The sequence below is a fragment of the Emydura macquarii genome, unplaced genomic scaffold (genome assembly GCF_026122565.2).
Source record: "Emydura macquarii macquarii isolate MOO-44397 ecotype Brisbane River unplaced genomic scaffold, CSIRO-AGI_Emac_v2 contig_554, whole genome shotgun sequence".
Classification (NCBI taxonomy): domain Eukaryota; kingdom Metazoa; phylum Chordata; order Testudines; family Chelidae; genus Emydura; species Emydura macquarii.
This window is the reverse complement of record NW_027130691.1, coordinates 1,855,197-1,881,381: the sequence shown is the minus strand read 5'-3', so window position 1 is coordinate 1,881,381 and position 26,185 is coordinate 1,855,197. Positions and strand designations below refer to the sequence as shown.

Sequence of the window (26,185 nt, the reverse complement as noted above, 5' to 3'; positions counted from 1 at the left end):
TCAGTTATTTTTAATATGGACAAGACAATGTATTTTTTCTCGAACCTAGTCTCTCTGGAGTCGCTGAACCGTTTAAATGAAACATCCAAAATAATTCAGACTGAGAAGACAGGCAGCGTGGAAAATTTCAGCCTCAATGGTTACAGTTTGGCAAAGTTACAAGCAACTGGAAACAGGCTCTTAAAATGTAAAGTGACATCAGATAACCTTAACTAGAAGCGTTGCTACTCGCACTGCCTATAAGAACGACCATCCTGGGTCAGATCAATGTCCAACTAGCCCAGCATACTACCTTCGACAGTGGTCCATACCAAAACTCCAGGCGCAACGCACCGAACAGGGCAGTTGGAATGATCCCCTGGCTTCCCTTCCCAGCTTCCGGCAGTCAGAGGTTTAGGGTCACACCAACCTCGTGGGTGCGTCCCTGACCATCTTGGCTAACAGCCGCGGATGGACCTATCCTCCATGAACTTATCTAGTTCTTTCTGAACCCAATTAGACTTAGACCATTACAACATCCCATGGCAATGAGTTCCACAGGTTAATTGTGGGGTGGCTGAAAAATTACTTCCCCTTGTTTGTATTAAACCCGGTGCATGCACTAGATAAGTTATTAGAGACAAGGTGAATGAGGTGATATCTTTTATTGGACCAACTTCTGTTGGTGAGAGAGACAAGCATTTGAGCTTTTCTTCAGGTCTGAGAAACATTGTAAACTCCAAAGCTTTTCTCTCTCACCAAGAGAAGCTGGTCTTGACCCCTGACAGCCCCACTGGCAACGAACCAAATGTCCAGTTCAACCTTCCCCTTCTGGCAGGGTCTCTTCCCTCAGGCCTCCAGGCCTGGGAAAGGTCCTTTGCCCTCGTCGGGCAGGGTTTTTCCCTCCCCCAGGCTTTGTACCTGCAGGGCTCTCTCCTGCCAGCGTCCTGCTCCTTCTCCGTATCCTCCGGGTTTCCTACAGCCTCTTGTCTGCTCACACAGGCTGGTAGCTCTCCGCGCTCCCACAGCTCCAGCCGCACCTTTCTCTGGAGGGGAGGCTTTTAACAAGTCCTGGGTGGGGCCTTGACTGGCTCCAGGTGTGTGAATTAACCTGGCGTAAAACCTGCTCAGCTACCAGGGAAAAGGGACTTGCTGAGCCCGGGGCTGATATATCGGCCTTCTAGCACTCGGTAGCCATCCGGTCTGACCCTGTCACAGCAGATACAGGCCTATTTTCTGCACCGGACTGTGGGCAGACATCCCCAGTGACTTCAGTGACACCGCATGCACCAGCACGTCCCTGTCCGGTCAATGGCTGGACTGGGACCTTCGTTTTGAGACTGGATAATCCCCTCTCCATGCCCATGGAGGGAGGTTAGCTCTGAATTCTCCACTGCCCAACTGCTGCTGGTGACTGACAAGTTTGCCGCCCACACCCACAAATACTGCAGCTAGCTCAGTTTTCGCTTTCTTACAAACTTCCAGAGCAACGTACAAAGATTTTGTCCTGATTTCACTCAGCCCAGAGACTATAAGAATGCCAGTCACTAACACGAGGCTACTTTCAGACACAGAATCAAGCTACAGAGAGGAGAAAACCACAAAGTTCAAACATTCAAGAAAGAAAATTCCTTTCGGGCCATCACCTGGAACAAAAAACTCACAGCCAGCTGATTACTTTGTATTTACTATAGTATTAGGTGCAACAATTGCATCTGGAATTTTCAAAGGGGCCTCCCAGAGTTAGATACCTCCACGTGACAGCATTTCAGTGGGGTCTGGGCACCTCTCTCTGTTATTCTCCTTCGCAAGCCCTCACTTAAAATGACAAAGCATTACTATTTTCCCATTTCCTATTTTCTTTGCATCTCTGACAGTGTTTTGTGTATCGTCAGCCTCACTGGTTTGTGCATGGACAGCTGCCCTCTGCGTACACCTTTCACACATCAAACCGCAGAGAAAAATAGGATTGTAAAGCCGTAAAAATTGTCAGAGGACTAAGGGGCATGTTTAGCCTCTGAAACAACCTAATTTTAAAATTCACCAGATTTCAGCTGACAGTATCCATTTAAACCTCCTGTTTCTTCTGCCTATTTTTCCTTTAAAGCATCGCACAAAGATGTCCTAGCCACATTTTTATTCAAGCAATTATATTCCAGCTACCTAAAATTCCTCCTTCAACGTCAAATACATGAGGTATTCCCCTTCCATTAAATGTGGTATTCCCCTTCAATTCTTCTCCTAAACTGAACAGCAACACTATACACCCATCAAACCAAGACACCCCAGAGGTGGCTGCATTTCAGGGATGGTTGGAGTCACACATTCCTATCCTTCAAACAGTTCTGAACAAAGGCAGGTGGCTCCCTGCCTTTTGCCAGTTGCAGGACTGGGTCCACAATCTGCAAAGCGCTCTGGCATGCTTCAGGACACAAGGATCTAGAGAATGCAATAACCTCAGTGTGTTTTCCTTTTGTCATATTTTCAACTTTACAACTGGAACAATCTCGCATCTTGCTGCACTTGGAGGGCATTGGTTCCTAACTGCAGAGATTTTAGGGTTGTTTCTCTGTGGAACTCTGATCCTACGCCTCAAGCATAACCTCTGACATGGGGACGTACAGAGGACCTTATTTCCATTTTTAAATACCGTGCAAGCACAGATTTGACGGCTTTGAGCTACATATTACAGAACAGCACGCCCAGGCTTCAAATACTTGAGTTTGTTGCTAAGAAATATCCAAAGGTAAAGCCCAGAGCCAAGATGAAGGTTCACAGATGAGTACTCTTCAAACATTATCCAAGCTCCCAAGAGAGCCAGGTCAGGGATGCATGAACAAAACCAGGCTACCGTAGCAGGCTTTAAATCAAATCAGCAAAGATTTGACAGACATTTTACAGCACAAATGTACTGTTTGTTTATTGCCTCGGGCCTGCTGTGATTAGAAAAACATTTTATGAACCTGCTCAATGCTAAAATGGTTTTGAAATAATAAAAACCCAACTAATTTGCAGCATCTTCCATTCTATTTTCTCCTGTTCCAAATGAAGACAGCAACACTGCTTTATCATAGATTAAGTGTGTTCAGAGTACGACTCCGGCTCGTTTATTTCCACTTGCCCTCCACAGTGAGGACTGTAAGCATGCTCTTCTTTCAAACCAGGCTATTACGTTTGAAGTACCTACAGTTCAAGCACGCCATGGAAGGCTAGCTGTTGAAGCAGCAGACCCACACAGCTGCAATAAGCTGCCATGTCCTGCTCCGTTGAAATAAAACCAAACACTGCATTTGCGTAAGAAGCCCTTTAACTCTCCCCCACCCTTTTCTTCTTTTAAGTGCGGCACAGCTTGCAGATATCACTTCGGCCTGCAGCTCTCTGGCTCACCACCTGAAAAGCAGCACTGGCCCTGCCAGAGATGGCACCTAACCATCAGCTTGATTTAACTGGTTTCTTGCATAAACACTGGTTACAGCCACTGTGGTCTCTTGCCTCTTTCAATGCTCCCAGAACAGCCAGCGCTGCCTCACACTGGGCCCTGGATGCCTTCCACATGGTGCGAAGCAAGAAATACAGCCAAGGGTTTGGGGTTTTTTTTAATTTTAAGCTTTCTGTGTACATCTCAGGACAGTCCAAGTAGGCGCAAACATCAGCCAGTACATTTGGGAGCTAGATATGCAATAAAGCAGGACACTCAGCAGATAGCAGCACTGAGCAGTCACCATGGTGCCTCTGAAGCATCCCCATGTCCGCCAGGATCCTGGGATTCACCAGAGGAGACATGTGGCTCACGCCTGTTCACACCCCTGCTGCTAATGCCATCTACCCTCCAATACTGGGGGGGCATGCTACAGAAATGGTTATAAATACACCCTGCCTTAGAAAAGATCGCTGCCTTCCCCACTAAGCCAAAGGTGTGTCAGGCCCTCAAACATTTCCATTCCCAGCTTCTGGTGGATGCGAAGCACACGTGAACTCCTAACGTCTTCAGTCCAACTGCTTCTGGGATCCCAATATTTAGTCTATGAACAGAATCCAAGGAACAAGCCTCTTGGAGAGGAAATTCAGGGAGACAGTCAAGGCTTGACACGTGCAAACGCGAGTGATCTCCCATTACAGTTACAGAAATCGTGTGCCCAAGATAAAGGGAAACCTCTCACCTCCCCATCCTGAGCCCTCCCTGCTCCCATATCCAGGGTCCTGGACTCAGAGCGAGTGAGGCAGCAGCAATCGGGGTTGATTTTGGGAGACATTCCCCATCCCCGGTATACCAGCGTGCAGCGCCGAGTAAGATTTCAACATGCCAAACTCACGCTTAGGCTTATTTCCTTTGAATGCAAATTCACTTACCCATCCAGTGAGTTCCTAGAAAGCTTTAGCAACCATACTGAGAAATGGACAGCTGTCAGGGGAGGGGGAGAAAGATTACAGTCTTGTGCACAGAACTCTAGAAATATAGTCTCTTATGCAAAGAAAGAGTTTCAGGAGGCACGGGCACTTTATGAGAAAGAGTCCACAGTCAGAAGAGAAAGAAAATAGGAAAGGAACCCTTCCCTACAGAAGCAACCTACTGAAAAGAACCAGCAGCTGACAGGACAGAATCAGAAGAACCTGCACGGAAAACTCTCGTCAGAAAACAGCCAAAACAACAGCCCCTGCCCTCCCTGGAGTTACAGGCTTTGCGGGTTAGTTATCCAGAGCGTTGGACTCACCCCACCGCCTTCTCCATCCCAACACACACACACACACACACACACACCACACACACACGCTTGGTCTACACCTAAAAGTCAGGCTGACATAGCTACACTGGTCAGGGGTGAGAGGAAAAAACCCCACCTCCGATTGATGTAGCTATGCTGACCTGATTCCCAGTGCAGACGCAGCTATGTCAACAGAATTCTGCGGTCGATAGGGCTCACTTTGTTCAGGGAAGTGGTATTCCTACGCAGAAGGAAAAACCTCTCCCGTCTACACCACAGGGTTATGCTGGTACAGCTACGGTGACAGAGCTACGCCCCATGGTGCAGACACACTCTTAGGCCAGGTCTGCACAAAGGAGCCTATGCCGGCATAGCACCCTAGTGCCGACGCAGTGTGTTCCAGCAGAAGTTGTTTACCATCCCCAAAGGACGGCAGCTGTGCTGACAGAAGGACGCTCGCAGCATAGCTGAGCCTACGCTGGGCTTTTGAAGGCACAGTGGTGTTTTTCCTCACCCCCCTGACCAACGTAGCTAGGACAACGTACGTTTTAAGTGCAGACAAGCCCTAGACAATGTTTCAGGTGCTCCTGTGATTCCCAGGGCTGGTCTCTGCACAGGATCAGAGGAATGCACCTCTTGGAGCAGGAATTAAAAGCTGCAAGACAAATCACTGACGTGTGCAGCAGCCATGGACACACGACCGCGTGAATCGTGCTGAAGCAATCGTCTCTCCAGACGTGCTTGTGAAATCCTGCCTCCCAGATGTAGGCTGCCAGCTCGGTTATCACTACCACCCTGCCAAGCAAAACACGGAGGATAAAATCTCACCTGCCAAATGCAACAATATCCAATTTTGTCAAAGGTCCCATTGCGGCATGTGGATTACAGAACAGCTCGAGTACAGCCGCCAAGTGCTGTCCTTGGCTAACAACCATCACAGGTCAGAAACTGGGCCTCGGACAAACACCAATGCTGGAGTTACAGGAGCTACATGTGAGGTTGCACCATTTAATCTTCTCAGAGAATGGCTGCTGCTCTGAATTCCTTGTGGAATGTGCAGCTTTTCCAGCTCACTGTATTTTTGTGAAGCCATAGTTCAGATGTTTTCCCATCTGATGAGCACAGAGACTCTGCAGCACAGAGTGCAGGTGAAAAATTAACTTCTCAGGACTCAGCTGTCGGGCACAGCATCCATACACCATCACATCACTGAGGGGCAAATCTATTAGCTGAGGTCTACCTGCTCTGCCGCAGTTTGGTTACTAGTAAAGTCCGATTCTCCAAGTGGGTTTCGGGAACTGTCTCCAAAAAACCAGAATTTGCAAAAACATGGAACTCTTGATTTGAGAGAGAAATTTAGGATTTTCAGTCAACCCAAGTTCTGGATCACACCAGGCCTGACCAGCGCTCCCTTTTCTTCTATGTTAAACCATTTAGATTTTTTCCAAAAAAATGATTACAAAATAGAGTATTCATACGTGAGCCTGATCCTGATGTCACGTCCAACCCCTTCCAGAATACACCTATCGAATGGCAGGGGGCCCATGCCCGTTCGACCCTACGGCAGCTGCACGGCACACGCCCAAATCCCATGTTCTCTCTCCACACTCCCGTATTCAGCTCCACCGCTGCCTTGGTGCTCTGCCGCGTCACAGCCCCTGCAGCCACTCACCCAAACAGCCACATGTCTGTTGCAGATGGCCCTTACTTCACTCTGCAGCTCAGCCAAGGACAACATTGTGCATACACTTCCTGCATACCTCATGTGAGCCTTGCACCTTCCTGCGTGGGATGTGGTGCTGACCAGTGTCAGAGACCAGATCGGGGACGAGATCGGGCTGGTGCTGGGATTAGACAACGGGACGGATCGCTCGATAAATTGCCCAGTTCTGTGCATTCCCTCTGAAGCACCTGGCACCGGCCACTGTGGGAAGACAGGACCCTGGGCTGGATGGACCGTTGGTCTGACCCCATGTGGCCTTTTCTTTGTCCTATGGTAATTCCTACCATGTCCTCAGCCCTGTCACACCCACATTTTTCCCATCAGGTTTTGAATGGTATCTGCCCAGGCAACGTGAGCTCCAGGGAACGCTGGGATAATGCAGGAGTTGTATGTGCGCGTGCACGTGTTCGACTCGCACAGCTGTGACAACTGCATATGAAAAAACTAAGGCCTATTTCCACTGGCGGAGCTACAGAGGCACAGGCCAGGAGCTGCAGGCAGGCCGCTGGATCCCTGTATCATAGACGCAGACTGTGATGCTGGCAGACCAGCTGCCAGCTCCTGCCAAGGCCCCAGGCCTCACTGAACGCTGACAAATGCCTGGCTGGGAACCAGCCTGGCTCACCTTTGCCTTACTGTCATCAAAACTGAGATCAGATGTTACGTTGATAGGAACAGGTTTAGATTTTATCCAACGCTTGCGGGACACTGCATGGGTTGGTCTCACTTATCATCTCTATTGCCCCTGAGTATCACGCTATCTATCTCCAGTTCTTCGCACTGTAAACCTCGGTAACTGTGTAACTCGCCAAACTGGAAAAGCAGCATTAATTGAGGTAAAGGGCTCGAGATGGCCTCACAGAAAGCAGGTAAGGTATTGTGTAGCATTAAAGGAGAGAGGCCCCGTTGACTGCATTCCTAACTCCCTCCAGGAAGGGGAGACCTACAGATGAACTCAATCCATCAGTTCTGGCCTCTGGAGCAGAGGGGATAAAAATCCCTGACAATGGGAAACAGAATTTTTCCTGCTCTCTGGACTCTGAGGGGCGAAGATTCCTAGGCACAAGCAAGGAGACCCTGTGCTGTTTGGCCTGGGCCAGCCCTACAAAGGCATTCAGTGCTGAGAGATTACTACACCTCGGCCGCCTTTTGGAACTCACTTGTGCACGTATGCTGCCTGCTTTAAACCTGTAACTAACTCTCGGGTTCCTTTTTCCTAATGAATACGTCTTTACTTATTACAGGATTGGCTACCAGTGCTGTCTTTGGCGTGAGATCTGTGTAAGGGATTGGCGTCTCAGCAACCTGAAGATATTGTGATTTTTCCGTGTGAATGACCATTTATCATTAAGCCCAGTTTGCTTGGGTGGCAGGATGGACTGGAGCGCCCAAAGGGACTGGCCGTGATTCCATGGTAGGAGTGTTGCAGTGATCCAGGAGTTCAAACTAGTTATTGGCTTTGTGAAAGCTAACCATAGAGCACACCATCAATCCGGGGCGTCCGAGGTTAGCACTCAGGGCCACGAGTCACTCCAGACAGCCTGGCACAGACTGCAGCGATGGAAGGGGTGTTTGCTTTGCTGTAGGAACTCCATTCCCCGGAGTGACAGCAGCTGGTTGATGGAAGCATTCTTCCGTCAACCTTGCGGCGTCTGCACCAGTGCTTAGATCGGCACAGTGACAGCGCTTGATCGGGGGTGTGGGATTTTCATACCCGTGAGCACCATAGCTACATCGATCTTCGTTGTAATCGAAGACCAGGCCTAAGGTTTGGTAAACTGCTTTTCTCTTTTGATTTGAGCCATTTCCTTCCTCCCCTTCTGCAGCTTGTCTGAAGTGCTAAGGAGCCTCTGCTCTGCTCAAACTCCTCTCTAGGCTGAGTTTTCAGGCTACACTGGGTTTAACAGCTGCTTCCACATACCACTGCTTCCCATTCCCTGCCTTCACTTCCCCTGGGATTAATCTATCTGCTCCAATTCATCTCCCCAGAAAGTCAGATTTTGCACTTCATCCAGTTCTCCTGCAGACCCTTCAGCCCGGTCTACATTTAAAAATCAGATTGACCTAGGTACATTGCTCATGGCTGTGAAAAATTTCACACCCTAAGCACTGTAGTTAGGTTAACCTAACACCCAATGTAGACACAGCTATGTCACCAGAAGGATTCTTCTATTGACCTAGTCACCACTGCCTCTCGGAGAGGTTAATTAACTGCACTGACAAAAAACCCTTTCATCGCTGCAGGAAGCGTCCACCCACGGCTGCAACACCACCGCTGTGCAGCTGTAGCGAACACATGCCCTTCGCCTGCACCCATTATCCTCTTTCCTGGCAGCTGGAAACCAGTCTGATTAGAGGTGGCACAAGAACAATTATTTCTGGGATGGAAATCACCTCTCGGCTATTAAGTCCTGCTGTACCTTTAACTATGTTGAGACTTTACCCAACCTGCCAAAACAACACGCAAGTGCAGTCAGCTGTATGAGCAAAGCAATATGGAAACTTCAGACCAACACTTCTAAGGGTTACATTTCTAGGATTAGCAAATGCTGAATAACAGCTTATGAGAAAGTTGAAAAGAACCAGCATCACTTCATTACACCCAGCTAGAGAGCTCGCCCCGCATCATACTGTTTCTGCCTGGAGAATGAGGCAAAGGCGGGATTCATTTAAGAGAGGCACGAAGAGCCCAATTATTTCCATTTTAATTATGTGTAATTGCTGGAGATTTCGCAGCTGTATAATTAAAAACAGCAAATCACAAAGGAGAATATTGAGTGTGGCACTGGAAAATCACAACTTATAAAGAGTCAACGTCAAGGTCTCGGTTCTTATCTTCAGGGTGCTGAGTGGTCTGGACCCAAGATACCTAAACAAGCTGGAAGCTCTAGGATAAGGCCCTGGTCGACAACTCTCGCTCCTCCGGCCCAGTGAATTTTCTACAGCCAAAGTAAAGCTTGTCTGGGCAGGAGACAGAGCTTTCTGAGGGGCTGCTCCGAGACTGGAATGAACTCCTCCAGAAACTAAGGACCATACCAAACCTAACCATCTTCTGCGCCAAGTGCAAGGTGAGTTGCTTCAATCTGCCTTCACTAACACACACACACACACACACACACACACACACACACACACAGCAGTGTGAGCATTTTAAAAAAACCAAAGAGCCCCAACTCCTACCAAAACAGAACACTCCACTGCACACACAATCCTCCATGAGAGATAGCAAACCACACGCAACAGATGTTCCTCACCACACTTAATGTGCGATTGGAAGGCGCTCAGATACTACATGGATGAGGGCGGGATAAGAACCAACAGACCAGAACAAGAGCATCTCCAAGATGGACAAGTAACTCTGACAGGAAAGCCTGTGACCAGTTCAAATGACATTCCAGAATGAGAACACACCAAAGCAGGGCATTCCAAAACTGACACAGGGTATATGGAGTTGGGGCAGAGTCTAGAGGTGCCAAAGAAATGTGGAATTAATCAAGAGTAAAGTTGCCTTGGTAAGACCATTTTGAAAACAGCCGAACTGCAGTTAAGGTTCAGGATTTGGGGGTCTCTGTTTCAGGAACAGACAAACAGGTAGAGGGAGTAACAGAGGTTCCTACTTGATAGTTTCCTCCCCCACACCCCTCAAATAAACATCAGCTTTACTAGTTTTCCTCTCCGAATGGAAACTGTCCAACTGATAAAGACAGATGGTGACCAAAATAAAGGTCTCAGACTCTTCTGTCTCAATAGTTCCCATAGTGAGCACTTAATCACAGCCCAAAGTATAGAAAATAATGTATACACAGTAACTACAGGGTGAGGAGAAAAGAGTGAAGGTATATTAACTACTCCAAGAGCAAAGCAGGGTAAACCAATCTCCTCCACTACATTTCTTCTTTCCCACCCTAAAAAACTCAAGAGGAGGGAAATGACGGAGCAGTGACTCAAGTGACACCAAGTAATATACACGTATGCGGCACAGTCCATAGTGCGCTATGCTCTCTGGCAGTGCATTACACTGCAAGACAAAACTCCTCTGCGGTACAAATGCAACATAGGAGAAAGGCTCAAGCCATTTTCTGAGACCGAGACTGAGCCAGGAACGTGGCTGTCGCTAGAAAAGAATGACAAATGACAGGACCCACCCATCACAGAGCTATGGCTGCTGGAACAAGCTTCCCTTTTGTAATCTTCACATGCAGCATTAAAGGTCTTCATACTTACTAGCTTTTTTCTTTAATATATAAATCCTACCTTGCCCCCCAAACACTACACACATTCCCCATACAGATGGAAGGTAAATGTTTGTCTTGTGCACCTGTGGATGGCAAAGGGGTTGCTAGATAAAACCACTTATTTCTGCCAAAAAGTATTTTCAAATCCACATTCCACGTGTTAAAACTGGCACTTTCTTCCGTGTATGTGCAGGAGCCGGCCGTTGTACATGAAGAGCTGTTTTTATAACAGAAAATCCAATTAAATAAAACAGCAACAACAACATCTTTTATTTCCCAGGGCAGCGAACTGCAACTGCTCAAAGACCCCTCTGTCAGCTGCTGGGACAGCCTGGGACTGCAGTTCTTCTAATGCACCTACCCCATCAGCATCTCCAATGTCAGGGGTGCTGTGCAACCGAGGGTGTCAGGTACTGACAGCTTGTGAGCATTCAAAAAAATCCCGGCACTTTTTGTAAGTACTGGGGGGCCAGCCCCTACCATCCATAGACCTCAGAGCATTTCACAAAGGTAAGTATCATTATCCACATGGTAAAGAGGGGAATGTGGGTACCGAAACGTCACACAGCAAGTCAGTGGGAGACAGGAACAAACGGTCCTGGCAAACCGCAGTTTGGTAACTGCATTCTGCCTCCCTAAGAGCCACTCATCCTTTGTATGTAAACGTTGATTCGTCAGTGTCTGTTCCAAATTGCTGCAGCGCTGCTGTGTGCTATTCATCAGTATCTTCTCAGAGGCGGCTGCATTGACGTGTACAACAGGGGAAACAGCCTCTGCAAGACAGCGTGGGAAGTTGGCTGACACTGATGACTAGAGTAAGTGCTATTGAAAGGTTTGGTTACTGAGTAAAAGCTAATAGCGGTCACCTCTTAGCACTTTTGGAATGTCGTGAACGTTGCCGAGAACGTGCTGCAGCTCTGGCTGTTTTGCTGTGTCATTTGCCACTGGAGTCCATCGGGTAGCCATGGAACAAAAACAGACATTCACAGACATTTGTCGGCACAACTCCACGCACACAGCAGACCTTCATCTCGCCACCTGGGGCCTGATGGGCAAAGCTGCTGAACAGTTGAAGGGAAGCTTCACTAGCATGCGCTGTGGATGCTTCGAGGGATGTGTGGGATATCAGAGACCTTGTGTGTCCAATTAGATGCTAAGGCCCTTGTGGAAAGGATCTCCTCCTCCTCTAAGTACTGAGCAGCACCCAGCACAGTGGAAGTGCACAGTGAACAATCAGTTTTCAATTAATAATTTATCAAAATACGATCCAGCAAGCAGCTCTCCCTTTGGATGTGTGAATGGGTCAGATCAGCAGAGATGTACTTACTCCCAGGCCGCCCAGTATCGCTGGGTTCTGTTCAGGTTTACAGAGCGTGAGTGACATTCAACGTACCACCCATGTCCCTTCACTGAAGGGAGCTGGGCTTTACAAACAGGGTTGTAAGTCCGGAGGCTGTTAACAAGCTGTTAGTGACAATGGTGCTTTGACACACAGAATGGTGGTTTTCTCAAACGGCGATGAAATAAATATACTGAATTTTAATTACCTGTCCTGATCTCTGCTTTGGCCTCCAATGATCTCAGACCAAAACAGCCTCAACTTCACTGAAAGGAACCCACAAGAGGAAGTCCTCTCATGGAGCAACATGGACAATGGCAGGGCCCCCCTGCCCTACCGGCTCAGATTTAGGAAATTTACCGAAGAAGAGACACGATACAGTTGAAACGTCCGGAAGAAAAACGCGATATTCCAGAACTGAGGGCAACAACATGGTGTATAGACAACAGCCCCGCTTTTACAAATCCCCTTATAATCCATGCCGGGTTCAACTTCGAAACACTCCAGCACCAACTCCGCCGAGATAAAGCACCCAGATTTCTGCTTCTCCCATTCACACCAAGAGTTTCATGATGTAGAGTTTTTAGCCTTCCCCCACCCCCCGGCTTCCTCCCAAGGCAGAGGGAAGGGAAGGAGTTAAGCTGTGGATTCCACAGGGGCACAGAACCATCTTTATAAACCTACCACTGCCGAGTCAAAAAGAATTTCCCAGAAAAACCAGTAAGGAATAACACATTCTAATCCAGCTGAATCCTTTCATCCCATGCTCCTGGCACAGCTATGCCTGAAAAGTGCCATTCTCGCCAGCATGATTATTCTCTGTTGACAAGACGGAACGAGGAGCCTTAGACAATGGTGAACTGTCAGGATGGAGGGAGGTTACTAGTGGAGTTCCTCAGGGATCGGTCTTGGGACCAATCTTATTTAACCTTTTTATTACTGACCTTGGCATAAAAAGTGGGAGTGTGCTAATAAAGTTTGCGGATGACACAAAGTTGGGAGGTATTGCCAATACAGAGAAGGATCGGGATATCATACAGGAAGATCTGGATGACCTTGTAAACTGAAGTAATAGAAATAGGATGAAATTTAATAGTGAAAAGTGCAAGGTCATGCATTTAGGGACTAATAACAAGAACTTTTGCCATAAGCTGGGGACGCATCAGTTGGAAGTGACAGGAGGAGGAGGAGAAGGACCTGGGCGTATTGGTTGATCACAGGATGACTATGAGCCGGCAATGTGACGTGGCTGTGAAAAAAGCTAATGTGGTCCTAGGATGCATCAGACGAGGTATTTCCAGTAGCGATAGGGAGGTGTTAGTACCGTTATACAAGGTGTTGGTCAGACCTCATCTGGAATACCGTGTGCAGTTCTGGTCTCCCATGTTTAAGGAAGATGAATTCAAACTGGAGCAGGTGCAGAGAAGGGCTACTAGGATGATCTGCAGAATGGAAAACCTGCCTTATGAGAGGAGACTCAAAGCGCTTGGCTTGTTTAGCCTGACCAAAAGAAGGCTGAGGGGAGATAGGATTGCTCTCCATAACTACTTCAGAGGGATAAACACCAGGGAAGGAGAGGAGTTATTTAAGTTCGGCACCAGTGTGGACACAAGAACTAATGGACATAAACTGGCCATCAGGAAGTTTGGACTTGAAATTAGACGCAGGTTTCTAACCATCAGAGGAGTGAAGTTCTGGAATAGCCTTCCAAGGGGAGGAGTGGGGGCAAGAAACCGAGCTGGCTTCAAAACTGAGCTTGATAAATGTCTGGAGGGGATGGTCTGATGGGACAGCCTAGCCTGGCAATTGACTGATCTTAGATTACTAGCGGTAAATATGCCCAATGGCCTGTGAAGGGATGTTAGATGAGGTGGGTTCTGAGTTACTACAGAGAATTCTTTCTGGGTGTCTGGCTGGTGAGTCTTGCCCACACGCTCAGGGTTTAGCTGATCGCCGTATTTGGGGCTAGGAAGGAATTTCCCCCCAGGGCAGATTGGCAAAGGCTCTGGGGTTTTTCACCTTCCTCTGTAGCATGGGGCATGGGTCACTTGCTGGTGGATTCTCTGTACCTTAAAGTCTTTCAACCATGATTTGAGGACTTTAATAACTCAGTCATAGGTTAGAGGTTCATTACAGGAGCGGGTGGGTGAGGTTCTGTGGCCTGCGTTGTGCAGGTCAGACTAGATGATCATATTGGTTCCTTCTGGCCTTAGAGTCTAGGAGTCTAAATCCCAGTTCCTTCTGTCTCTGTGACTACAGCGTGTGGTTATTGGCCTGTAACTGACCCAAATCTGAACCAAACTGCTGGCAATTATCTCCCTACTGAGAAACGCCTCAGTGCTACAATAACTTGTGGGGTCTCAGGTTTTGCTTTGAACTCACTTGGCCATGAGCACAACCTGGAAACCAGCTGCTTGTTCTTTGCACCCCAGGGCTAGGTACAAATGCATAATGCTGAAGAATCTTTTGTTATCAGTCATTCCCGTTGTAAGAGCCTGGGGAGGGGAATAAAGAGATACTCAGACAGATGGGATTCTTACTCACATTCCACACCACATACTGCACTTGCTACATCTCCATTACCTTGGATTATGTAGCTCACCTCTGAGCAATTACCCCACTTTATTGTACAACAAATCTCTGGTTTCTATAAACCAATGACCATTACGGAAGCACATGTTAAGATCTGCTAGAACTGGCAATGAACTACACTTCTTTTGGCTTCCTAGCAGGGGAGTCTCCAGATGGCTAGACAATTAACTAAGGCAGGTGTTTAAGAGAGGTGCATGGAGTACAAGTCTGCAAGGTTTCGTGGCACCAAAGCATGCCGTGCACTGACTAGCAGGCTGCCTTTAGAGTCCTGCATTGCAGGTAATTACCTACATTTCAAGGACTATAAAACCTAAAGTAAAACAAAGAAATGAGGACCATGCACAAACAGACATTCTGTTCAGCCCTGAATGCTGACAATAAGCTTCTTAAAGAAATAACGGGCCCAGCTGAAGATTCATCTGTGCAAGGTCAAATAAAACTGCCTGCTGAGGGCTTATTTTCTCTCTCTAAAAAAAAATTCCTGATAGTCATTGGATTTTTCTAATGTTCCACGTAATCCTGCACCCACCTCCTACAGCCTCAGCATGTCTGTAACAAGAAGTTATTCTGGACCCATCTGTTCCTTAAAACAAAGCACCCAGTTCAATGCTTTAAACCTACAGGCAGGTGCAGCATGGGCAGGAGCAATGGAAGCTGCACAATACCTTTCTCACCAAGCATCTCAGCCCCGAGCTGCCGGACCATTGCCAGGAGTTCACTCCTCCTCTCCGTTCAGTCTGGGCATCTCCCTTGAAACTGCCAGCAAGGGTGGCGATGGGGAAGGCATGCCGCCAACCCCTGCCCACTCGATCATGCGGCCGCTGTGTGTGCAGTCTCATATGAATGTCACTCTGCAAATGGTTTATGGCATAAAATAATAATGGCAGAGGAAGAGACTGAGATGCAAGCAAGAGATATCGGGGACCTGAAAGGAAACCGTGCGGCAGGAACACACAGGAAGATGCAGTCCCTGTCAGATAGTAATCAGTGTCTTTTGATGAACCTGGAGGGGGTGATGCTCCACATCCTGTCCCTCAACCCACCCCTTCCCCCCCACCCCCGTCATTACAATTATTGTCACTGAAGCCGTGTGTTCAAACAGTCTCAACACACTCTTTTGGGTTTGTTGGAGGGGTTTTTTGGGTTTTTTTTTTTTTTTTTAAACAGAACAGCTACCTATGCGTTCTTCAGCATGTTACAATCCCATTTTCCAGGGAGGGAGGAAAAGGCAAAAAATATACTGAAGCTGAGACACAAAACAAATACAGGCAAAGTCTAAAAGGAGGCACGACCTCGAGCAAAGAGGAGCTCAGGCATCCTAACACAGAGGTTCAAACTCCAGGTTAGAAGTGCTGAGTAAAAACTGGCCCTACCCCGGATCTATAAAACAAGGGCATTTGCTCTATTTTTGCCCTTTCACAACTTCTCACACGGACCCTGCTGAATTTTAGTCTCTGACCTGGGCACGGCTTCTGCCAATGGGATTTTTAAGAACTAAAAAGCAACCAAGCGTTTCTGGATACAGAAAGCCCCGCAGTCTGAGTCTTGGTGAGCATGGTGCCAATAAAGCTCTGTGAACGCAGTGACAGCTGCAGAATCAGACAGCTACAGTGCCTTCAAACCAGGCCGATGCGCGGGCTCTGAAAGAGAATCCACTAGCTCAGAACGTGGATCTTAGGGGATGGACCCCAAGTAAGCTGGGTCCTTGAAGAATCCGAACAGGAGAGAAGCAGAACTCAGCTGCCTCTTGCAAAACCCAGGCTCCTCCCCAACTCCACTTACCTGGGGAAAATGCAACACCGGCTCTGTCTACACTGACGGCGTCAGATCCATTTATCCGGAAGTGGAGCCCCGCTCAATCGACCCGGAAACCAACACCACTAATCCACCTCCGCTAGGTGGAGTGACGCTGCGTCGACAGGAGTGCATTTCCCGTCGGCGCAGCGAACTGAAGACAGCGCGGTAAGGAGAGGTTAGGAAGTCGACGGGAGATACGCAAGCTATGTAGAGTAGAGTGTGCATCTCCTGTCGCCGAATTTGGCAGCAAGTGCAGACGTAGTCACGGAAGGGAACAGAGGAGCTGTCACAAGCTTGGGAGTTACCCCTGGAACGTCCGGAAAGGAAGCGGTTCATTGAGTGAAGAGCATGTGCCCAGCTCTGTATTAAAGGCGGTAAAACCCTGTCCCAACAGCACAAGCTCATCTTCAGCAACTAAGGCTTGCCCGCAGACTGCTAGCCCAGCCAGGCAGGGCCTGACGTCGGGCCATGACCTCGTAAGGGATGGATGAGGCAGGAACAGCACTTGAGCCCGGTAGAAGTAAAGTGAGCAAGGCTGCAGAGACGCATGAACGGGCCAACCAGCAGGAAGTAAGTTTCCCCTGACTGCCACATCACCCACACTGCCGAGGCTATTTGGGCTTTTGCCACTGCAGCAGAAGAAATTATGGAGGAAGCTGTCAGCCCAGGAATGGATAATAGCCCTTCCCACCCTTCACCGTCAGTGTGGAAGAAATAATTCGAACACTGCTAACAACCAAGCACGAGGGCTCCTTGCTCTCCGCGCTCGGACCTGGAACAGCCTTTAAAAAAAAAAAAAAAAAAGCTTTGCCGACAACATGATGAAAGCTGCAACCCGTTTCTAACTCCCCCAGATCACTCCCTGCAGTGCTGGTCCGCAGGACCATGTCACCTGTGCTAAAGTCACCAGGAGCCGAAGAGCATGGGTGGCGGTTACTGACAGTTCAATCCGAGGCACTAGAGCCGACCCTACAGGAACTTCTGAGGGAAAGCTTTCTGGCGAACCGTGCAGCCGGTGCTCACACGCCCGCATGGAATGGACGCGAGCAAGCACTCGAAGAGGAACGTGAGGTAGCTTTCAGGGGAGAGAATAGACAGGAAAATAAACACAGCAACTGGGAAGGCTGGGACAGAACTGCAGGCCTAACTGTCTGAATATCCCCAGTGAACTGTACCAGTCCGGTCATCCAGGAAGGTGGTGGCAGAGTTCGACTGTCAGTGACCAACAGGCAGTCAGCAGAGACAACACCGAGGTCTGTGCCACGGGAGGCAGAGACAGGCTGTCATTCCAGCCATACACACCAGGAACTTGACGTTGCAGGGGAAATGTCTTTAGTTTGTATCTCACATCCTTGCTACCCTGCATTGCAAGATGCCGCCCAAACAGAAAGCCAGCCCCAGATGCAAACACAGTGTAGTGTGAGATTGAGGAGGAAGTGGCCGGGGGTGGTGAAAGAGCTCCAAATAGATGGGGAAGCAGCATGCTCAGTGTTCGAAACCCCTCAGATGTTCACTGTTGAGTCATGCTACAAGCCGCCCTGTGTCAACAGTTCGTGTGCAAGAGGAGGAGGAAGCCAGAGACTACAGAGCATTCTTCCACTGCAGGAGGCAAAATAAAGCCTAAATATCTGAGAAGAGTTGTTCCACAGAAGCAAGAGTCAGCATGGTCCATAGCACTGAGTACAGCCCAAGCCTAGAGAAAGGTGCGCAGCATCGAGCTCCTTGAACTCACACGAGGAGAGAAAGAGTTAGGTGACGTCACACAGATCCGCAAGGTCTAGTCTTTTAAACCCTGGCTGTATCTGGCTTGCTCTGCTCGGTTTGTGGAGAACCGTTTTCCAGGTGTGGCTATATGGTCTGTTCCTGCAGATTTAGGAGGAAAAGGATGGGCCAGGCACTTCTGCCAAGGTCAAATTTCTGTCGTCAAACTTCACCTCCGTGTCGCCCTTGAGCAGGGAGCTAGAAGAGTCGCTGTCTGAAGTGGCCCTGCCACTCTGAAAGAGCAGCACGTGACATAACCTGCCTCCAGCAAAGGAAAGGGAATTACTCCTTCACCTTTTGGGGAGTCAGAAACCAGCATCCTACAGTCACTGCACAGAAGTTTGAGCGTTACCTGCAGGCCATTCATTGCAAAAATAAGCATCTTTCTAAAGCGATTCAAGGCAGGTTTGGTTGGGCTATCACAGCGCACATATTCTGGGAACCCTCTTACCACACTGCAGGTACGTGTGTTCACGGCCACGTCCCAGAGAGTACAAGACCTGGATGTATCATCTGCTACAGCCAGCCAGTCACCCCGCCATTTGCAGCAGTGCTCGGCTATGTTCATTAGCTGGCTAGGCTTGTTAATTAGCTGAACTATATAACAAAGGGCACCAGAGACTGAATTATTGGCCATGGGGCCCTTCAGACTCCTGTTCGCCAGGCTGCAGCTATTCACGTGCCCGCTGGTACACAAGCGCTCCCTCTCTGAGGTGGCAGAGCCAGCGGGCGCAGACACACGTGAGAGGGTGGAGGGGGTGGGCGGGGGAGAAGCAAACCTCAAGGCAGTTTATGCTTTACACGATTCTAACACAAGAACAAATAGATATTCCTCAGCTCCAAGTGGAAAAGGGCCCTGCTCCCAGGAGAGAGTGATTCGGAGGGCAACGCCTTGTGTTTTCAGCTCTCTTGCTCTACCAGCATCTGGGCGCTGGAGTCACAATATCAGAATTTCCACTCTCTCCACAGAGATTCTAACAGGCCCCACCCTTAGATCACAAATTGTCAAATGTTCTAGAAATATCAGCTGTCGTTGGATTTCCAGCCAGGCCCTGGCAATCTGGTTCAAAGACTCATGAGGGGGTCTCTGTCAATATCCCAGCCAAGGCCATTAGGGAAGCCAAAGACACGTGGTGTAAAACTGAGATTTAAATGGGAGCCCAAGCGTCACGCTGGCTGACTCGACCGACCGTCTCCCGAGATGCTGTTCAGTTTCAGACAAATCCTGACCCAGTTCTAGGCCCCTGCTGCCCTTTAGAACAGGAAGCTTCAGTACAGAGGGGACAATGAAAGGAACCAAACCAGACACAGACTAACCATGGAAAGGGAAAGTTGCGATTTTTTTGGCACAGGTCCTTCCCGGTTTTCAATTCCTGCCGTATTAGAAGCACATCCCAAGAAGCGTGGAAGTTTCCTGTGTTTGGGGAAGCGAGGCAGAGCTCTCACTGCACTATGGACAGTCTCATCAGGATGACTGAGATGAGTAAAGTTAGGCAAGTTTGCAGGACTGAGGAGTATGGGCCTGGCTCTATATTACAAGTTACACCAGTTTAACTAACGCAATTAAAAAAAACCATTTTAATTAAACCAGTGCAGGCGCTTGTGTGAACACACTTCAAGTGATTTCAACTTGGTTTATCTCAAGTTAGCTAAAGTCAGTAAGGGATCTCAGTCTCTCTTGAGAAACCAGAGGGTGCAGAGAGAATGGCAGACTGCTGGTTTCTGGTCAGAGACCTGGTGAATCAATCCAGACCACCTTGTTTTAAAAAAAATAAGTCATTTTCTGCTAGGGTGACCAGATAGCAGGTGTGAAAAATCAAGACGGGGTAATATAAGAAAAAGCACCAAATAGCGGGACTGTCCCTATAAGAATCGGGACATCTGATCACCCTATTTTCTGCTCATTTGCACATGCATTCCTCACCAGCCTGCCCCACAGCGAATGCACGCAGCTGGGGCTGCAACCTCAATCTGAGACAGAAGCGACCACATCCCCACCTGGCGCTTTTACATTGACACCAACAGACGGAGGGACCCCTGCCTGGGATGCAAATCAGCATTCTGTCCTGGAGCGCTGCTGGGGCTTCCCAGAGACGCACGTAGGCCCGCGGCTTTTATTTTAATGCAACTGCAGAGAGTCTTACATAAGGTGGGGTCAGACCGGGGACAAAAGGCAAGTGCTGGGCTCTCCTGCAGCACCCAGGGTGGCTGCCCCCGGCTCTGAGCCATGGCTGGGGCCAGGTTTGCTGCCCCGGGCCCGGCCAGCTCCAGCAACAGGCAGAGAAACGCCGGGCGATGGCTCAGCTGGACTGTCACCGCCTGAGCTGTGCCTTCCACTGCGCGCTTTGCTGCGCCTTCCCCTGCGCGCTTCGGGCAGCGGCTGCAGCGCAGCGCAGGGGGCGCGCAGCGCAGCGCAGCAGCGGCTTTAGTTCGACAAAACACCCACCTCCCCACCCTGATTTCAGCCCAACGGAGCCCCGGGGAAGTCACAGCCCCGCCGGGCCCCTTCGCCCCCCGCCCTGCGCTGCGCTGCGCTGGACTCGCTCCTCGGCCGGACCGGACCGGGCCAGCGCCGCCCGCTTCCCTTGCACCAGCGCCAGCCCGGGGCTCGCTCTCTGGCTGTCCCCGCACTCCCGGAGCCGCCCCGAGCCCGGCAGCGCCCCCCACCGGCCGGGCCCGCCCCGCCCGCGCAGCGCAGCGCCGCGCACCCTGCGCTGGGCATCGCCCCGCCGAGCGCCAGCCGGGGGCAGCGCAGCCCGCGGCCGGGAGGGGCCGGGCAGGGCTAGAGGGGCCCGGGGCGGGGCTGAGAGGGGCCGGAGGGCGCAGCGCAGGGCTGCGCGGGGGGAGGGGGCTGCGCGCAGGGCTGCGCGGGGGGAGGGGTGCCCCTCACTCACCAGCCCGGCTGCTCTCGCCGCCCGCAGCCCCGGACCCTGCAGCCGCCGCCGGCCCCGGACCGTCTGGGAGCAGCAGCAGCAGCAGCAGCAGCGCGCGAGACGCGGCGACGTCACACGCACGAGGGGCCGGGATTCCCCGGGACAGCCGCCTCCGCCCGGCCTGGGGCTGCGCGCGGGGTGCGGGCTGCGCGCGCGCGCGTTGCTGGGGGAGCGAGCGGGGCGTGCACGTGCGCTGCGCTCCCCACCACCAGGGTCTGGGGGGCGCGCGCGCACGCGTGGTGCGTGTATGTGTGTGCAAACGTGCGGAGTGTGCGGGTGTGCAAACGTGCGGTGCATGCACCTATAGGGCTGTGTGTCTGTGTACACACGGTGCATGTGTGCAGGTGTAGCTGTGTTTGCACGTGCGGTGCGTGTATGTGCGCGTGCCTGCGTGTGAGGTGTGTATGCACGCTCATGCACACAGCTCTCAGTAAGTGTGTAGGCACGTGCAGGTCAGTGTTGTTCTCCCTCCCCTGCTGCCTTAGGCCATGGGGAAGCACCTGCGGTGAGCGCCCTGCAACTACCTGGACAGCTCTGCTGATCTGCCACAATCAGCTCACGCACTGCAGCAGGATCCGACTCTTACTGTCTTCAAACGTCCTGGCCTTTCCTCCCCCTTCTGCTGTTGGCTGGCACTGCCTTCCCGGTCCTGCCAGGGGGTGGCATTGTCCCAGGGGCCATTCTGTGCTTGCACTGGCCTCCTCTTCCCGAGGGCAGGCCAGGCTGCCTCCCCTGGGCTCCACAAACTCAACTGCAGAGGCCCCAAGTGTGACTTTCAGCACCAGGAACCACATCAGGATGGCAATGGCCATAGGGATGTCTTCACTTTCTGTCCAAAGCAGAGTGAGAAGCACTGCCCTGACCCCCGCTCTGGGGCTGGCTGCTAAGTGCTGTGTAAATGACTGAAGAAGCCGTTTACTAGGCACAAGTGCTACCGATTTCACAAAAGCCAGGACCCACGCTCCTATTAGTTATTAACTGGGGAAATACAACCTACGTGAAGCTACTCTAAGGTGGGTGCGTAACTGGTTGGAAAACCGTTCCCAGAGAGTCGTGATCAGTGGTTCGCAGTCAGGCTGGAAGGGCATATTGAATGGGGTCGCGCAAGGTTCAGTTCTGGGTCCGGTTCTGTCCATGTCTAGAAAACACGACCTATGAGGGAAAATTGACAAAACTGGGTTTGTTTAGTCTGGAGAAGAGGAGACTTGAGGGGGGACAGGATAACAGAGCTCAAGTACATAAAGGTTGTTACAAGGTTGAGGGAAATAATTGTTCTCTTTAGCCTGTGAGAATAGGCCAAGAAGCCCTGGCCTTAAATTGCAAGCAAGGGCGGGTGAGGTTGCACGTTAGGAAAAACTCCCTGACTGTCAGGGTAGTTCAGCAGCGGAACAAACTGCCGAGGGAGGTCGTGGAATCTCCGTCCCTGGAGATGTTAAGAGCAGGTTAGACAGACGCCTGTCAGGGAAGGTCTAGATATTTCTTAGTCCTGCCATGAGTGCAGGGGACTAGAAGACCTCTCGAGATCCCCTCCAGTGCTGTGAGTCTATGAGTCTTGAGAACCATGCACTGGCACTTTATCCATGAACTAATCGTGATCTCTGGCCAGTCACGGAGCAGGCCCGTAACAATGGGTGTGTCTATACTTGGAGCTGGAGGTGTGAATTCCTGCTCCAGAACACACAACCCCCCAGGACGCTCACGGTGCCGCTGCGGTGGTGTGAGCAGCGAGGGAAGAGAGGGGGGAAGCTACCCCAGTGTCTGCCTGGCCCTAGCATCTGGGACAGGATTGCACTCAGGGCAGCTAGCCTCTCTCACTGCCCGCTGCCTGGCAGCTACACTCACTCTCTTCAGCAGGCCAGCTGTCCCCTAGTGCAGGCACGTCTCCTCGAGCTGCTCAACGTGTGATTATTCCACAGCCAACCCGAGCTCTGCTTCCATGACGCTGCATTGTGGAGCATCCCAGGAACAAACCATACAGCTCAGGCAGCGCAAAGCCCATCGAAGTGCCCATGTAGACAGTGCTAGCTCAATGGAAGAATTCTTCCACCGCCCTAGCCACCACCTCTGACTGAGGCTTGTGATGTTGGATTTTGTGCTGCAGACACCGCTCCCTTTCCTTATCCCGTTCAAATAGATCAATGCTCTGAGCATGGAAGGAGGGTTCAATGGTGAGGATGCTAGCCCTGGACTTGGGAGACCCAGAGTCAATTTTCTGCTCTGCCACAGACTTAATGTGTGACCTTGGGCAAGTCACTTAGTCGCTCTGCGCTTCAGTCCCCCATCTGTACAGTGGGGATAGCAACACTGCCCTGCTTTCACTGGGGTGGTGTGAGGATAAATGCATTAAAAGATTACAAGGGGCTCAGACACGATGGTAAAGGAGGCCACAGATGTACCTTAAATAGCTAGGAACTGGACTGAGATCTGCTCATCATTCCAACACTTTGGTTCCCAAGTTCTGGGGGGAGTGGCCCGAGGAGGTTTCTATGTCCCTATCCAATATGATTCCACATTTCTACTCTCCTGGAAACATTTTCTTTTCTTTGGTTTATCTGCATCCCGGCTCTTGTTCTCATTCTGTGCTGGGTGACATTTGCCGACATAAAAACTACCTCGGCGATTGCCTTCTGTTGGCATGAAACCAGCGGGACAGCAACTATTTAAACCTAGTCGTTAGAACACACAATAAAAAGGGAAGAGGAATGACACCTGATCACTAAATCTCCTCTCCCAAGCGATGGTTGCCAAAGGCACAGAGCTTACTGCACCGCCGCTACTGTCCTGCGCAGGGTCTCGCTCCGGCGGATGTCATACCCCTGTAAGTGCGGCCATTTAAAAAGGTTTCCTTTCCCCACCTGCAAGCCTGTCCCCTTTGTGTCACGGTGACAAATTCAATCTTTGCCAACTGCTGCCAAGAGTCTGACTTCTAAGTGCGCTGCTGGCAATAGGGGTGACAGCAATTGCCTTGCAGAACAGTAAACGTGCTGCTGGCATGCAGCATGCTGGGCACAGGAGGGGAAATGCTTTATGGCTCAGCTGAGATCATAGTCCCGAAGAACTGGAAAAGAGCTAAAATGGCGACAATCCCAGCTTTGCCACTGACTCACCATGTAGTGATGGGCCAGTCACAACCGGCACCTCCGTTCTCCTCTATGACTTGGGGCTCATACTGCTCACCTGCCTCCTCTGGGAGTAATTAGCTAACGCACGGTGAGGATTCAGCTGTTAATGTGTGTACAGTGCTCTGAAGTGCTATAAACAGTGATTAAAAAGCTCTCTGGAGAGAAGAGGAAAATGGCACTAGGCAAAGCACATCAAAGGGGGAACGGAGTCGATGCTGGCAAAGCAGACTCTGCCGTGACAAACCCATGGTGCTGAAAAGCGAGGGAGATGAAGGGCTAAGTCCTGCTCTGAGTGGCAGGCTGCACAGCTCCCACTGGGGGAGGCTAGCGCAGAAATTAGCAGCTGAAACACAAAGGAGGAGAAGTGGCAGAAAAGCCAAAGAAATGCAAGGGGGCAGTGCAGGGGAGAGAATCAACGAAATAATGGCCTGGCTTAGTAAAAGAAGCAGGAGGAAGAGACAAAGGCACAGGAGGGGGAACGGGGAGGTGAAGGGGGCCCAGCTAAACGTGTAAACGAGAAGAGAATAAACATCAGAAAAGAGGAACCGGAACTGGCTGCTCTTCCCTAGAAAAGGGGAAACGAGGCCCCAGAAGGCAGGAGGGAAACTTTTGGAAAAGAAATGAAAAGTGCTGAGGAAGAAAACTCCACAATTCTTTCTGATTAACCCTGCTAACGAGAATCAGAGTTCAGTATTGATCGTTTTCAGTCCAGGTCAGCCTCACGTGGCCTGGCTCCACAGGGGCCAATACAGCTTTGCTGATTTACTCCCGCTGAGGCATAGCTATGGACATCAGTTGTGTCTTTGCTGCTCCAGCAGAAGGGCACAGCGATGGGTGAGGCACAGAGGGAGCCGCTCACTAATGCATCAGGTTGGGGTACCCCAAAAAGTTCATCCAGTTTCACATTCCATGCAGCATTTGAGCAGGTCCAGAGAGCTGCAGAGCCAGAGAGCTCGTGGCCATCGGCAGCTAAGCACAGCATCGGGTCCCGTGAGTGTGACTTGGCCTGGTGAGCGTGGCCAGAGGCCGCATGTCACCAGGCAGCTCTCTCTAGCGCTTGCCATTCTGAGAGGATTGGTTCGGACCAATCGCTCGCTCATGTTTATTTTAATAAGCACAGGAAATCCTGTGGCCGTTAAAAACAACAGTTGCTAAAGCCCCGGCAGCCTGGTCGTTAGCACTTACGGTAACATGGACAATGCTCAGAGTCCGTGGGGGATTTTGCTCATTTACCAGCAGAGCTGGACATTTGCAAAAGCCAGGCCAGACAGTACAAGTGTTTGCAGCCCTAAGCCGTCAGCGCTTTGCTCCAGAAAAGCTGGCTGGTCTTTGGGGCAGCTTTCTGAAAGTGGTGCTCTGCAGTGCCAGCATTTCCAGATGTCGGGAGCTGCATGCGGAGCACCCTACGAAATGGTCATGACGTTGGATCAAGAAACAAACCTTTTAATGGATTATTATCGTTTTATTTGTAATACTTTCATTAATAATCACTGAACGAGCGAGTAAGAACTCTGTCTTTGCCATCTGACAGTGCGCAGGCGCCACAGCCTGGCTGTCTTTTTGCTTACCCCAGTTTCACACTGGGTTAATACCATGGATTGGGCTGTGGTCACTCCTGAGCCACTCAGAGCAGAGGCCTGCAGTCTTCAAAAGAACTGAAGGATGGGGACCGATATGTTTTTAAAGGGGAGCTTACGCGTCCCCACCACAGCAGACCTGGTGCCAGCATGCGGTGAGGTTTCATCACCCAGCCATAGGATATTGATCTGCATCTAAATGATCAGTTTTGCACGGATTCCACTGACCTGATATCCCATTGAATGCCATTCCCAGTACATTCAGGGAGGTGCCAGCCAGTACATGCCACGTCATCCCTGTAACCCCTTCCAGGTCAGGACTCCTGCATCGCCAGGGCTCTGTACTTGTGACACAAGGGGAACCTTGCTGTATGAGCTGAGGCACTTTAGGAATGCCTCTTGTTTTCTAGCTCTGGTGAAATGG

At 50.4% G+C, this 26,185-nt stretch overlaps 1 protein-coding gene across 1 annotated transcript in view; it reads right to left on the bottom strand.

The window, feature by feature from the left end:
- The window catches only part of TPST2 (tyrosylprotein sulfotransferase 2), a 36,040-nt gene extending 14,780 nt beyond the window's left edge, over window positions 1-21,260 (bottom strand). The window contains exon 1 of the mRNA XM_067539417.1: window positions 21,024-21,260. The gene's annotated coding sequence lies outside the window, so the exon portion shown is untranslated. The remainder of the gene's footprint in view (window positions 1-21,023) is intronic.
- Between the last annotated feature and the right edge of the window lie 4,925 nt (window positions 21,261-26,185).